At 42.3% G+C, this 15,136-nt stretch overlaps 1 long non-coding RNA gene across 2 annotated transcripts; it reads right to left on the bottom strand.

The window, feature by feature from the left end:
- Window positions 1-1,715: 1,715 nt before the first annotated feature.
- Window positions 1,716-4,768, bottom strand: LOC118964978. Of its 2 annotated transcripts, none has more exons than XR_005052305.1 (2): window positions 3,506-4,768; window positions 1,716-3,419 (listed from the first exon to the last, which is right to left on the bottom strand). It is a non-coding gene; the product is annotated as an uncharacterized LOC118964978 (long non-coding RNA). The 2 variants fall into 2 exon arrangements; XR_005052306.1 differs by having other exon boundaries at window positions 3,639-4,768.
- Between the last annotated feature and the right edge of the window lie 10,368 nt (window positions 4,769-15,136).

The following is a 15,136-nucleotide window of genomic DNA, read 5'->3' as shown; positions in this document are numbered from 1 at the left end:
ACTGAGTTATCAGAACTCTCTGACTGAGTTATCAGAACTCTCTGACTGAGTTATCAGAACTCTCTGACTGAGTTAACGTAACTCTGACTGAGTTATCAGAACTCTCTGACTGAGTTATCAGAACTCTCTGACTGAGTTATCAGAACTCTCTGACTGAGTTATCAGAACTCTCTGACTGAGTTATCAGAACTCTCTGACTGAGTTATCAGAACTCTCTGACTGAGTTAACGTAACTCTCTGACTGAGTTATCAGATCTCTCTGACTGAGTTATCAGATCTCTCTGACTGAGTTATCCTAACTCTCTGACTGAGTTATCGTAACTCTGACTGAGTTATCAGAACTCTGACTGAGTTATCAGAACTCTGACTGAGTTATCAGAACTCTGACTGAGTTATCAGAACTCTGACTGAGTTATCAGATCACTCTGACTGAGTTATCAGATCACTCTGACTGAGTTATCAGATCATTCTGACTGAGTTATCAGATCATTCTGACTGAGTTATCAGATCTCTCTGACTGAGTTATCAGATCTCTCTGACTGAGTTATCAGATCTCTCTGACTGAGTTATCAGATCACTCTGACTGAGTTATCAGATCACTCTGACTGAGTTATCAGAACTCTGACTGAGTTATCAGATCACTCTGACTGAGTTATCAGATCACTCTGACTGAGTTATCAGATCACTCTGACTGAGTTATCAGATCTCTCTGACTGAGTTATCAGATCTCTCTGACTGAGTTATCAGATCTCTCTGACTGAGTTATCAGATCTCTCTGACTGAGTTATCAGATCTCTCTGACTGAGTTATCAGAACTCTCTGACTGAGTTATCAGAACTCTCTGACTGAGTTATCAGAACTCTCTGACTGAGTTATCAGAACTCTCTGACTGAGTTATCAGAACTCTCTGACTGAGTTATCAGAACTCTCTGACTGAGTTATCAGAACTCTCTGACTTGAGTTATCAGAACTCTCTGACTGAGTTATCAGAACTCTCTGACTGAGTTATCAGAACTCTCTGACTGAGTTATCAGTACTCTCTGACTGAGTTATCAGTACTCTCTGACTGAGTTATCAGTACTCTCTGACTGAGTTATCAGTACTCTCTGACTGAGTTATCAGTACTCTCTGACTGAGTTATCGTAACTCTCTGACTGAGTTATCAGTACTCTCTGACTGAGTTATCAGTACTCTCTGACTGAGTTATCGTAACTCTCTGACTGAGTTATCAGTACTCTCTGACTGAGTTATCCTAACTCTCTGACTGAATGTGTAACACTACCATTGCCCAGAGCATGCAGTTGGCTAGACGGTGACCGTGGTGAAATAATATAGAAGTTTATCCATTCAACATTTCTGAACTCTCTTGGATAAATTGAGCGTACATAGTTACAGACGTCTTTAAAAACACCGTCGGAGATGTCTGTAACAGGAAGTGACTAGCATTATAGTCAGTCAGGGAGGTCATTCCATTTCAATTCAGAAAATAAACCATCATTCCAATTGCACATTTTCCTCATTGGGGAAAAAACATGGGAGAGAATAGTGTATTTCTGTTTTACTTTGTGAATGGACTGGAATTGAAAGAGCATTAGTCAGTCAAATGACACATTAAGTTCTTATTTTCAACGTGTTCAAACTACAGAATAATGATGCCCGTCGCTGTAGTGTTCTGGCCAAACCAACTTTAAATCAAGTCAAGTCTAATTGTATTGGTCACATACACATGTAGAGGAGATGTTATTGCGGTTGTAGTGACATGCTTGTGCAACAGTGCAATAATATCGAACGATACACACAATTTTAAAAGTAAAAGAATGGAATTAAGGAATATACAAGTATTAGGATGAGCAACGTCAGAGTGGCATAGATTAAAATACAGTAGAATAGAATACAGTATATACATATGAGATGAGTAAAAGCATAAAATATGTAAACAACATATAGACTAACCAACACATTCTAGGTATTTCTCTTCAAGGAATAACTTCTCTTGAATATGCATGTATGCATCCAGTGTAAATGTGATGCTATACTATATTCTATGCAGCCCACAGTCAGATACCAGAGAATATTCATTGACTTATTTTATTTGACGAAATCTCAAACTGTGAAAATAAATAAATAAATAATATGAAATGAATTGCTGACGAGAGACGATTCAATAGGAATCATGGTGGTCATCTAGTCTTGTACTGCTGGTCTAGGAATCATGGTGGTCATCTAGTCTTGTACTGCTGGTCTAGGAATCATGGTGGTCATCTAGTCTTGTACTGCTGGTCTAGGAATCATGGTGGTCATCTAGTCTTGTACTGCTGGTCTAGGAATCATGGTGGTCATCTAGTCTTGTACTGCTGGTCTAGGAATCATGGTGGTCATCTAGTCTTGTACTGCTGGTCTAGGGAATCATGGTGGTCATCTAGTCTTGTACTGCTGGTCTAGGAATCATGGTGGTCATCTAGTCTTGTACTGCTGGTCTAGGGAATCATGGTGGTCATCTAGTCTTGTACTGCTGGTCTAGGGAATCATGGTGGTCATCTAGTCTAGTACTGCTGGTCTAGGAATCATGGTGGTCATCTAGTCTTGTACTGCTGGTCTAGGGAATCATGGTGGTCATCTAGTCTTGTACTGCTGGTCTAGGGAATCATGGTGGTCATCTAGTCTTGTACTGCTGGTCTAGGGAATCATGGTGGTCATCTAGTCTTGTACTGCTGGTCTAGGAATCATGGTGGTCATCTAGTCTAGTACTGCTGGTCTAGGAATCATGGTGGTCATCTAGTCTTGTACTGCTGGTCTAGGAATCATGGTGGTCATCTAGTCTAGTACTGCTGGTCTAGGAATCATGGTGGTCATCTAGTTTTGTACTGCTGGTCTAGGAATCATGGTGGTCATCTAGTCTTGTACTGCTGGTCTCCTTATGACACGTGTTCATAATCAGAATGTCTATCAGTTTTCATTCATGTCAAGAAGCATCTCTTAGTAAAACATCATTTTTTAAATACATAGATTGGATCTTTGTCCCAAATGTCACCCTATTCCCTATTAGTTCACTACCGTTGACCAGGCCCATAGGGCTTTTGTGAAAAGTAGTGCACTACATAGGGAATAGGGCTCTGGTCTATAGTAGTACCGCTATATAGGGAATAGGGCTCTGGTCTATAGTAGTACCACTATATAGGGAATAGGGCTCTGGTCTAAAGTTGTGCACTAGATAGGGAATAGGAAGACACATCCATATACTGGGTCACATTATTTAGGTTAGCTGCTGTTCACTCTCAGTGCCTCCCTCTACCACTCATTAAAATCCAATAACTCTACTAACCACCTCTACACCCATCTAACATAGAACGTTCCTACTGGCCAACTAACCACCTCTACTCTCATCTACCATAGAACGTTCCTACTGGTCAACTAACCACCTCTACTCCCATCTACCATAGAACGTTCCTACTGGCCAACTAACCACCTCTACTCCCATCTACCATAGAACGTTCCTACTAACCACCTCTACTCCCATCTACCATAGAACGTTCCTACTGGTCAACTAACCAACTCTACTCCCATCTACCATAGAACGTTCCTACTGGCCAACTAACCACCTCTACTCCCATCAACCATAGAACGTTCCTACTAACCACCTCTACTCCCATCTACCATAGAACGTTCCTACTGGTCAACTAACCACCTCTACTCCCATCTACCATAGAACGTTCCTACTGGTCAACTAACCACCTCTACACCCATCTAACATAGAACGTTCCTACTAACCACCTCTACTCCCATCTACCATAGAACGTTCCTACTGGTCAACTAACCACCTCTACTCCCATCTACCATAGAACGTTCCTACTGGCCAACTAACCACCTCTACTCCCATCTACCATAGAACGTTCCTACTAACCACCTCTACTCCCACCTACCATAGAACGTTCCTACTAACCACCTCTACTCCCATCTACCATAGAACGTTCCTACTGGTCAACTAACCACCTCTACTCCCATCTACCATAGAACGTTCCTACTGGCCAACTAACCACCTCTACTCCCATCTACCATAGAACGTTCCTACTGTCCAACTAACCACCTCTACTCCCATCTACCATAGAACGTTCCTACTGGTCAACTAACCACCTCTACTCCCATCTACCATAGAACGTTCCTACTGGCCAACTAACCACCTCTACTCCCATCTACCATAGAACGTTCCTACTGGCCAACTAACCACCTCTACTCCCATCTACCATAGAACGTTCCTACTGGTCAACTAACCACCTCTACTCCCATCTAACATAGAACGTTCCTACTGGTCAACTAACCACCTCTACTCCCATCTACCATAGAACGTTCCTACTGGCCAACTAACCACCTCTACTCCCATCTACCATAGAACGTTCCTACTAACCACCTCTACTCCCATCTACCATAGAACGTTCCTACTGGCCAACTAACCACCTCTACTCCCATCTACCATAGAACGTTCCTACTAACCACCTCTACTCCCATCTACCATAGAACGTTCCTACTAACCACCTCTACTCCCATCTACCATAGAACGTTCCTACTAACCACCTCTACTCCCATCTACCATAGAACGTTCCTACTAACCACTTCTACTCCCATCTACCATAGAATGTACCCTACTGGCCAACCACCCTCTATATAGCTCCAGCTATCACCAGACAGACCTGGATCAAATACTTCTAAATACTTGAGCTGATTCTGTTTGCCTTGTTCAATGACACCAACAGAATAGTCCCAAAAGTGCAAACCCACCAAGCTGAATCACGCGCACCTCAAAATACTTGGAAATACCTTTTAAAATTATTTCCCCAGTCTTTTCTCAAATATGAAGTATTTAAAAGTATTTTTAGACACAGTTATGTACTTTTTTGGCCAGATCTGGTTTTGGCTCTTATCACGTTGTCCAGTGTTATCACAGTCCGTCACATTAAAGCCTGTTGACACCAAGCTGCCTCTTACTTCAACACAGTGCATGGCTTTCTACTTCATTCATATAGTCCCAACCAAAATGATGATTATGCCTTACTAGGTCGTAGCTAGGTCATTATTATTATTATTAGTAGTAGTAGTAGATATCTGTTCTGCTGAGGTCTGCTTGTTCCATATTAACGCCTTCATGTATATCCTCTCTCTCTCTATAAGCCACCTGCTTTAGGCAGAGGAACAGTGATGTGTGTAAATGTTGAGGCTCCCAGATCTGTCTCTAATGTAGTGATATTACTATAGCCTGGTTACTATAGCCTGGTCCCAGATCTGTCTCTAATGTAGTGATATTACTATAGCCTGGTCTCAGATCTGTCTCTAATGTAGTGATATTACTGTAGCCTGGTCTCAGGTCTGCCTCTAATGTAGTGATATTACTATATAACCATGTTGTACATGACAGTTCCATATGGAGTTGGGAAGAGAGCACAAACAGACTGGCACCCAGGCTAATATTACTACCACCAGAAATAGAGCTAAAATGACATTCCTGATGGCACTAATGTCACTACATATCCTGTGGGTAGGATGGGTGGGATGTTTACGTACAAAACCGATGCCAGGGTTGGGGTGAATTCCATTTAAATTCCAGTCAATTCTGGAAGTTCGAATTTCTCTTTTCAATGAAAACATTTTTTTGTGATTTTTTTAAACTTTTTACGAATTGAAATGGAATTTGACGCCGACCCTGGCGCGCGCGTCCGAGAGGCAGGAAACTGACGGGGTTGGCTTACAATCGTAGGATTATAGGACAACGTGTAAACTATATTTAGTCTCAAAAAATTTTATTGAAAAAAACATAAATCAGTTTACATCATCGTTGTAACGTTGCCAGGTAACCCATCGATTGTTCCACTGCTCCATCACTGATGTAGGACGGAGTTTCCTGCTAAGTCACGTTACTAATATTTCAGAGTTAGCCTGGTTAAACCAGACTCGAGTGCTGCGCTCACCATCTGAAACAACAGTGAAATGTAGCCAAATCAGTTGTGATTCCAGGCTAATTCAGTGTGTTCTGTTGAACTCCTACCGTATCTGTACCTGTGTGTGATGGTGGTATTGTAACCATGGAAATATAGCGCTTGAGGCCCCGTGTGTGTGTGTGTGTGCGTGTGCGTGTGTATAGAAGCAAAGGTAGGTAGGTAGCTGTTGAGTGTGCGAGTCCGTCTGACAGTACCAATGGCGTTATCTAACAGACGGTACTGTCAGCCTGTCAACACACAACTAGGGCACCATATTCCCTATCTAGTGCCCTACTGTTGACCAGGGCCCATAGGGATCTGGTGAAAAGTAGTGCACTATATAGGATACCATTTCGGACTAGCAGTCTATGGAAGTGTAGAGAAGTGATTGTTTTTTGTCCTCGTTTGAAAATTGATTTCAAGCCTTCTCATATACCTCCATTGTTTTTTTGTTTTTTTTTTGGTTCATGATTGTTGTTGAACTATAATGAAACGCTGTCACTATAACTGATTGTAATTCCATTGTAAAACATTTGAAAAGTCAAACGATGTAATTTCAATGCATTTGGAGGATTATGTGTGTGTGTGTGGGGGGGAGGGGGAGGGTGTATTCGAAACGGACAGTTTTATGTTTTGTACAGATTGATCAATTGTATAATTGTGTTTTTGTTTAATCTTAAGTTATCAATACATCTTAATAAAACGCACCGGTCATAAACATTTCAACTCTCTCAGTTGGTATTTATATACAAAGGCCGAATAACATTTAATTTGGTAACAAATTATCTGACCATATTTTCTGTCAAGGAATATATGGCGAGCAGCACGGCTACACTGAAATTCCAATTCTCTTCAATGCTTTTCATTTAGGAAAATGTGAAATTGGAAAAAAAAATAGCAGCGAGCAGCAATGAACGGGGTTCACAGGATGACAGAAAGGACACCAGATCAGTTGGATAACAAAGCAGGCACTCTATCATGTAGGAACTACCTTCCTTTATGTGCCATCCAGTGAAAGCATTACCGTGGTTATCTCAATACCACAAGGGTGATGCAAGTGAAGTTTAGTCTAGTAATGTAGGTTGGTTATTTTGAATGAAGCAGGTAATCATTCTTAAAGCTATTCCTTCATGTATTGAGTGTTATAAATGCCGACTGGGCAAAAAGGAAACAATATGTGATAATACAGAAATACTAATCAAGATATTTCATATGGTTTACCTTCATCATTTAAATCTGACATTAATTTGCATGAAACAAAGTCCACTTGATCAATAGGTATTCCTCTAGATCCACTGGTGCCAATGACATCTATAGTGGTGCCTATGAGATCTATAGTGGTGCCTATGAGATATATAGTGGTGCCAATGACATCTATAGTGGTGCCAATGACATCTATAGTGGTGCCAATGACATCTATAGTGGTGCCAATGACATCTATAGTGGTGCCAATGACATCTATAGTGGTGCCAATTACATCTATAGTGGTGCCAATGACATCTATAGTGGTGCCAATGACATCTATAGTGGTGCCAATGACATCTATAGTGGTGCCAATAACATCTATAGTGGTGCCAATAACATCTATAGTGGTGCCAATGACATCTATAGTGGTGCCAACTGGTCTGCCATCTAAGGTTGCAGTGACTTTATATTCACACAGCTTCTAAGGACATATACATTAGGTTTACATACCAAATTTCATGGCCCCTTGTCCATTAGGTTCAATTCTTATAGCCCTGGTGTGATACGCTATACCACTGGTGTGATACACCGTGTCTGTCCATCTACTGGTATAGTGTGTCCATCTAGTGGTATAGTGTGTCTGTCCATCTACTGGTATAGTGTGTCTGTCCATCTAGTGGTATAGTGTGTCTGTCCATCTAGTGGTATAGCGTGTCTGACTTTGAATGCAGTAAGTAATCATTCTCAGATTCATTTGAATATAATTCATTGAGTCTATATACCAAAATCTGGAGTCAATCTGACACATTTTTTAATGAGAAGATGTTTAAAGTATTTTAGCATTAGCATATGTGCTAACATACATATTATATAGGTACAGTGTGGCCATATTTGATGTTGCAGCAAAACAAAACGAAATCTCCAAACCATTAAAGATACAAAGAGTCTACATACAAAATGTGGAGTGAATCTGACGTCATGGTTTTATTTTATTTTTTATTTCACCTTTATGTAACCAGGTGGGCAAGTTGAGAACAAGTTCTCATTTACAACTGAGACCTGGCCGAGATAAAGCAAAGCAGTTCGACACAAACAACAACACAGAGTTACACATGGAGTAAAACAAACATACAGTCAATAATACAGTATAAACAAGTCTATATACGATGTGAGCAAATGAGGTGAGATAAGGGAGGTAAAGGCAAAAAAAGGCCATGGTGGCAAAGTAAATACAATATAGCAAGTAAAACACTGGAATGGTAGATTTGCAATGGAAGAATGTGCAAAGTAGAAATAAAAATAATGGGGTGCAAAGGAGCAAAATAAATAAATAAATTAAATACAGTAGGGAAAGAGGTAGTTGTTTGGGCTAAATTATAGGTGGGCTATGTACAGGTGCAGTAATCTGTGAGCTGCTCTGACAGTTGGTGCTTAAAGCTAGTGAGGGAGATAAGTGTTTCCAGTTTCAGAGATTTTTGTAGTTCGTTCCAGTCATTGGCAGCAGAGAACTGGAAGGAGAGGCGGCCAAAGAAAGAATTGCTTTTGGGGGTGACTAGAGAGATATACCTGCTGGAGCGTGTGCTACAGGTGGGAGATGCTATGGTGACCAGCGAGCTGAGATAAGGGGGGACTTTACCTAGCAGGGTCTTGTAGATGACATGGAGCCAGTGGGTTTGGCGACGAGTATGAAGTGAGGGCCAGCCAACGAGAGCGTACAGGTCGCAATGGTGGGTAGAATATGGGGCTTTGGTGACAAAACGGATTGCACTGTGATAGACTGCATCCAATTTGTTGAGTAGGTTATTGGAGGCTATTTTGTAAATGACATCGCCAAAGTCGAGGATTGGTAGGATGGTCAGTTTTACAAGGGTATGTTTGGCAGCATGAGTGAAGGATGCTTTGTTGCGAAATAGGAAGCCAATTCTAGATTTAACTTTGGATTGGAGATGTTTGATATGGGTCTGGAAGGAGAGTTTACAGTCTAACCAGACACCTAAGTATTTGTAGTTGTCCACGTATTCTAAGTCAGAGCCGTCCAGAGTAGTGATGTTGGACAGGCGGGCAGGTGCAGGTAGCGATCGGTTGAAGAGCATGCATTTAGTTTTACTTGTATTTAAGAGCAATTGGAGGCCACAGAAGGAGAGTTGTATGGCATTGAAGCTTGCCTGGAGGGTTGTTAACACAGTGTCCAAAGAAGGGCCAGAAGTATACAGAATGGTGTCGTCTGCGTAGAGGTGGATCAGAGACTCACCAGCAGCAAGAGCGACCTCATTGATGTATACAGAGAAGAGAGTCGGTCCAAGAATTGAAACCTGTGGCACCCCCATAGAGACTGCCAGAGGTCCGGACAGCAGACCCTCCGATTTGACACACTGAACTCTATCAGAGAAGTAGTTGGTGAACCAGGCGAGGCAATCATTTGAGAAACCAAGGCTGTCGAGTCTGCCGATGAGGATGTGGTGATTGACAGAGTCAAAAGCCTTGGCCAGATCAATGAATACGGCTGCACAGTAATGTTTCTTATCGATGGCGGTTAAGATATCATTTAGGACCTTGAGCGTGGCTGAGCTGCACCCATGACCAGCTCTGAAACCAGATTGCATAGCAGAGAAGGTATGGTGAGATTCGAAATGGTCAGTAATCTGTTTGTTGACTTGGCTTTCGAAGACCTTAGAAAGGCATGGTATGATAGATATAGGTCTGTAGCACTTTGGGTCAAGAGTGTCCCCCCCTTTGAAGAGGGGGATGACCGCAGCTGCTTTCCAATCTTTGGGATTGGTTCATGAGGAGAAGATGATTGCAGCTCATTTTGAGCTTTAGTGTTGAATGAGTTGTTAATCATTTCCTTTTTTCTTATGTATCAATATCAAATTCAGTGAGTTTCATCCGTGACAGCGATGCGTTTTCAAGTTGATAGCCCTGACTGTGGACTGGATTCACAGTGGGTTTAAATTTACAGGTGAAATCAGATTTTTAGATATGTCAATAACTCCGCCATCTCTTAACCAATCCCTCAGCTTTTCTCAAACTACGACATGTACCATGGGTCTACAATTCTAATTTGGTGTCATTTTGGACCTATGGTTCATGAGAAGACTACTTTTATTACAGTATTTTTATGAATATTTTTGCATGTTAACATACAGTATGTGCTAACATGCATCTATCTACTGGTATAGTGTGTCTGTCCATCTACTGGTATAGTGTGTCTGTCCATATACTGGTATAGTGTGTCTGTCCATCTACTGGTATAGTGTGTCCATCTACTGGTATAGTGTGTCCATCTACTGGTATAGTGTTAGAATGCATCAGCTTTATTTTCTCCAAGTCTTCAGGGACTATATTGATCCAAAGACCACATCTGAAGTGAATCTGACTTTTAGTCCAGGAGAATAAGATGTCGTATTATTATTTAAAGGGTTAGCGTTACAAAGTCAAAGAAGAAGTGACTTGTTAATAGTTTCCTTTATTTCTTAAAGATCTCAATGCCAAACTTAACATGGTTCATCACGGTAATGACCCTAAAACATGTTTCCTGATTGATCAATAACTCAGCCATCTCTTAACCAATCCCTTAGTCAAACCAAGTTGATGTAATATACCATACAAACACAATGTCTTATTTGGTCTTATGGTTCATGAGAAAACCTTTTTTTTCTTCTGAAGTTTTCCAAAATGTCCAAGATGGAGAAAAATCCTTATGGGTCCTTGAGGCAAATTGGTTTAGCAGGAGTAACAACACCTACATACAAAGTTTCAAGTCTCAAGGTCAAACGGGGCGACTCATATCAGGGTTGAAGTGAGACTTCTTATAACAGCGCCACCTACAGGCCAGTCTGTGCCATTCTTTCACCAAGTCACTCATGGGCTCTAGTGTCTTGTGTGCCAAATTAGAACACAAATAGTTACCTTATCTATTGAGTTATTTGAACAAGTCAAGACACCAACAATGTGTATACAGTAGAGAACAATACGTTTGACAGCCAACGATCTATTTTGGTTGATCCTGAAGGATTACAACTGATTATGGAAGACCCCCATAATCAGTTGTAATCCTTCAGGGTTTCTTCTTCTAAAGACCCCCATAATCAGTTGTAATCCTTCAGGGTTTCTTCTTCTAAAGACCCCCATAATCAGTTGTAATCCTTCAGGGTTTCTTCTTCTAAAGACCCCCACCCTTTATTATGTTGTTATTAGGTTGCTTACGTGCCATTGTACTAATGCTCACTGTATAGCTGAATATTGAGGTCTCTGTCTGTGTCTAGCTCTCTGCCAAAACCCGCAGCCCGGCCTCTGTGAGAGAAGGTGAGAAAAGGGGACTGAGGGTGACAGCGAGACACAGAGAAGACGGCGTCTGGTTTTTCTCTGAAACAAGGGCAGATTTTGTATACCGCTGAGACAGGTTCTCAGAAACTCTGTGTTTAGAATAACTTGGTCTTTTAGCTGCACATGCAGGGTTTTGGACATAGGAGGTCACACCGTAAGGTGGAGGTCACACCATAAGGTGGAGGTCTGAACATAAGGTGGAGGTCACACCGTAAGGTGGAGGTCACACCATAAGGTGGAGGTCTGAACATAAGGTGGAGGTCACACCATAAGGTGGAGGTCTGAACATAAGGTGGAGGTCACACCATAAGGTGGAGGTCACACCATAAGGTGGAGGTCTGAACATAAGGTGGAGGTCACACCATAAGGTGGAGGTCTGAACATAAGGTGGAGGTCACACCATAAGGTGGAGGTCACACCATAAGGTGGAGGTCACACCATAAGGTGGAGGTCTGACCATAAGGTGGAGGTCACACCATAAGGTGGAGGTCTGACCATAAGGTGGAGGTCACACCATAAGGTGGAGGTCTGACCATAAGGTGGAGGTCACACCATAAGGTGGAGGTCACACCATAAGGTGGAGGTCACACCGTAAGGTCGAGGTCTGACCATAAGGTGGAGATCACACCATAAGGTGGAGGTCACACCGTAAGGTCGAGGTCTGACCGACCATAAGGTGGAGGTCACATCATAAGGTGGAGGTCTGACCATAAGGTTTGATCTCGGGTATATGAGATCCTGTCGTTCATTTGTATGGTGCAGAACTCAGGAGAGACATCAGTTGTATGTGTGATGTTTGATCTTTGACTTCTGTCTACAGCTGTAATTTGATCAAAATTGTTATTATTTATAAGTGCACGTTTTGAGTGTTCCTCATTTGTTAAGTAAAAAACAAAGCCCAGAAAAGTGGAACCAACAACCCAGGTGAGCAGTAAGTCACAGTAGAGACAACTCTTATCCAGAGCAACTAGGGTTATGTGCGAACCTAATCAGTTCGGGATTCGAACCAGCGACCTTCCCGGTTACTGGTCCGCTAGGCTACATACCTCCCCCAGACAAGACAACACTCCCCTCTAGCCCTGAGCTATGGCATCTTTATTGAAGTTGAAAACACTTTAAAAGAGGAACAGGTCAAAGCAGCGTTGGGTACTACTAGGTTACAACAGACTGTGGCAATACTAGAATATGTTCCAAATGGCACCCTAGTCTTTTAGTAGTGAACCACTTTTGACCAGTGCTCTGGTGCAACTATGAAGGGAGTAGGGTGCGAGTTGGGACGTACCTCTTATCCGTTATGAGGAGAAATATCAACTAACAAACTAACAAAGCCATGAGGAGAGAAAATAATACTGTCAATACTGTCTTGTGTACGATTGTCCTGTTACTCATGTTGGGCCCAATTCAGACATGGATATGTTGTCTTAAAGTCCATGTTAAGTGTTTACTTACCTCAGGTCTGAATCGGGCCTGTTATAAACATGTCATTGTTATTGGCTGAATTGGTGAAATATCCATGTAGAGACAGAGATCAACGTAATAGTTCTGTCATTATCACATTGGATTGTGTCACAGGGTGTAAGTATACTATATATAATCATTACAGCGTTGCTATAACTTTAAAATGGTGATGCGCATCGTTCACAAAACATTAACTGGTTTCTCTACAATGGTGCTACATTTGGAAATGGGACTTCTGAATCTCCAGGGAACATTTTGGCAGCATAACTACTTCTTAAACAGTTGTCTGTTTCCTTCGTGTCTCTGCATATTCCTGTAAAGCAGTTCAACTAGGACTCATTCCCGTGGTCAAAACGGCCAGTGGGTAAATATGGGTAAAGTCTATGAAATAACAGTTTGTTTGTACCAAATAGTTTAACAATGACATTCGGGGGTATTCTCTGTATACTACTATACTTATAGATTCATGCACATTTACCAGCATTACACAACATAAAGTCACTAACACTACTGTAAAACGCCAACATTAAATTCCTTAACTTTATATACAATAAATACAAAAAGATAACTTTTCCCAAAAGAGAAAATATAGACCCGTTAAAGGATCATAAAAATATAAACATGAAATCAGCAAAGATGTGTCAAAATGAGTTGTAGAAGATAAGCGTTTTTTTTTTTTATAGATATATATATTTTTATACAGTATATAACCATGGGTCGTATTCATTAGTGCACACCGTTGAAAAACGTTTTGCAAATGGAACACGAAAAGGTAGTGCCTCCCTGTTTCAGTCCGTTGTCTTCTTTCAAAGACGTCGGTGTCTAATTAATACAATCCTGGTTTGTCTGAGAACTGTCATCGTCTCTTCTCCTTCATCTACAGTTATATGAGTGTTAGCTGTGTTGCTGGCGATATCAATATACAATAGAACAGGGAATCCAAGCCCAGTCTGTCCCCATTCAGGTCCTGTAATGACTGTCTCTTATTACTTCTCCAGTCCCCTGCCTGATAGAAAGGCAGATCTAATGCCATTTTGATGATGCTCCAAGCTGGTCTCATCTGAGACAGTTGTTGGTTTCTCTTCCTCTAGGGACAGCCTGTTTGGTTCCTGGTGGTTTTGTCCTCCTCTAGGGACAGCCTGGTTGGTTTCTGGTGGTTTTGTCCTCCTCTAGGGACAGCCTGGTTGGTTTCTGGTGGTTTTGTCCTCCTCTAGTGGCAGCCTGGTTGGTTTCTGGTGGTTTTGTCCTCCTCTAGGGACAGCCTGATGGTTCCTGGTGGTTTTGTCCTCCTCTAGGGACAGCCTGGCTGGTCCCTGGTGGTTTTGTCCTCCTCTAGGGACAGCCTGGCTGGTTCCTGGTGGTTTTGTCCTCCTCTAGGGGCAGCCTAGTTGGTTCCTGGTGGGTTTGTCCTCCTCTAGGGACAGCCTGGTTGGTTCCTGGTGGTTTTGTCCTCCTCTAGGGACAGCCTGGTTGGTTCCTGGTGGTTTTGTCCTCCTCTAGGGGCAGCCTGGTTGGTTCCTGGTGGGTTTGTCCTCCTCTAGGGGCAGCCTGGTTGGTTCCTGGTGGGTTTGTCCTCCTCTAGGGACAGCCTGGTTGGTTCTCTGGTCACCCAATCCAGGCATGGAATAGAATCATTGAGCCAGGCATGACTATATATCGGTCCATGATATTTTGTGTTCATGACTCCACTGGTCTGTTTCATAGTGTGCATGTGTCTGTCCTTCCTTCCTTTCCTAGGATGTGTGTGTGTGTCCTTCCTTCCTTTCCTAGGATGTGTGTGTGTGTGTCCTTCCTTCCTTTCCTAAGATGTGTGTGTGTGTCCTTCCTTCCTTCCCTAGGATGTGTGTGTGTGTGTCCTTCCTTCCTTTCCTAGGATGTGTGTGTGTGTGTCCTTCCTTCCTTCCCTAGGATGTGTGTGTGTCCTTCCTTCCTTCCCTAGGATGTGTGTGTGTCCTTCCTTCCTTCCCTAGGATGTGTGTGTGTGTCCTTCCTTCCTTCCCTAGGATGTGTGTGTGTGTCCTTCCTTCCTTCCCTAGGATGTGTGTGTGTGTCCTCCCTTCCTTCCCTAGGATGTGTGTGTGTGTCCTTCCTTCCCTAGGATGTGTGTGTGTGTCCTTCCTTCCTTCCCTAGGATGTGTGTGTGTGTCCTCCCTTCCTTCCCTAGGATGTGTGTGTGTGTGTCCTTCCTTCCTTCCCTAGGA

The sequence above is a fragment of the Oncorhynchus mykiss genome, chromosome 6, assembly GCF_013265735.2.
Source record: "Oncorhynchus mykiss isolate Arlee chromosome 6, USDA_OmykA_1.1, whole genome shotgun sequence".
Classification (NCBI taxonomy): Eukaryota; Metazoa; Chordata; class Actinopteri; order Salmoniformes; family Salmonidae; genus Oncorhynchus; species Oncorhynchus mykiss.
This window is presented reverse-complemented; position numbering and strand designations above follow the sequence as displayed.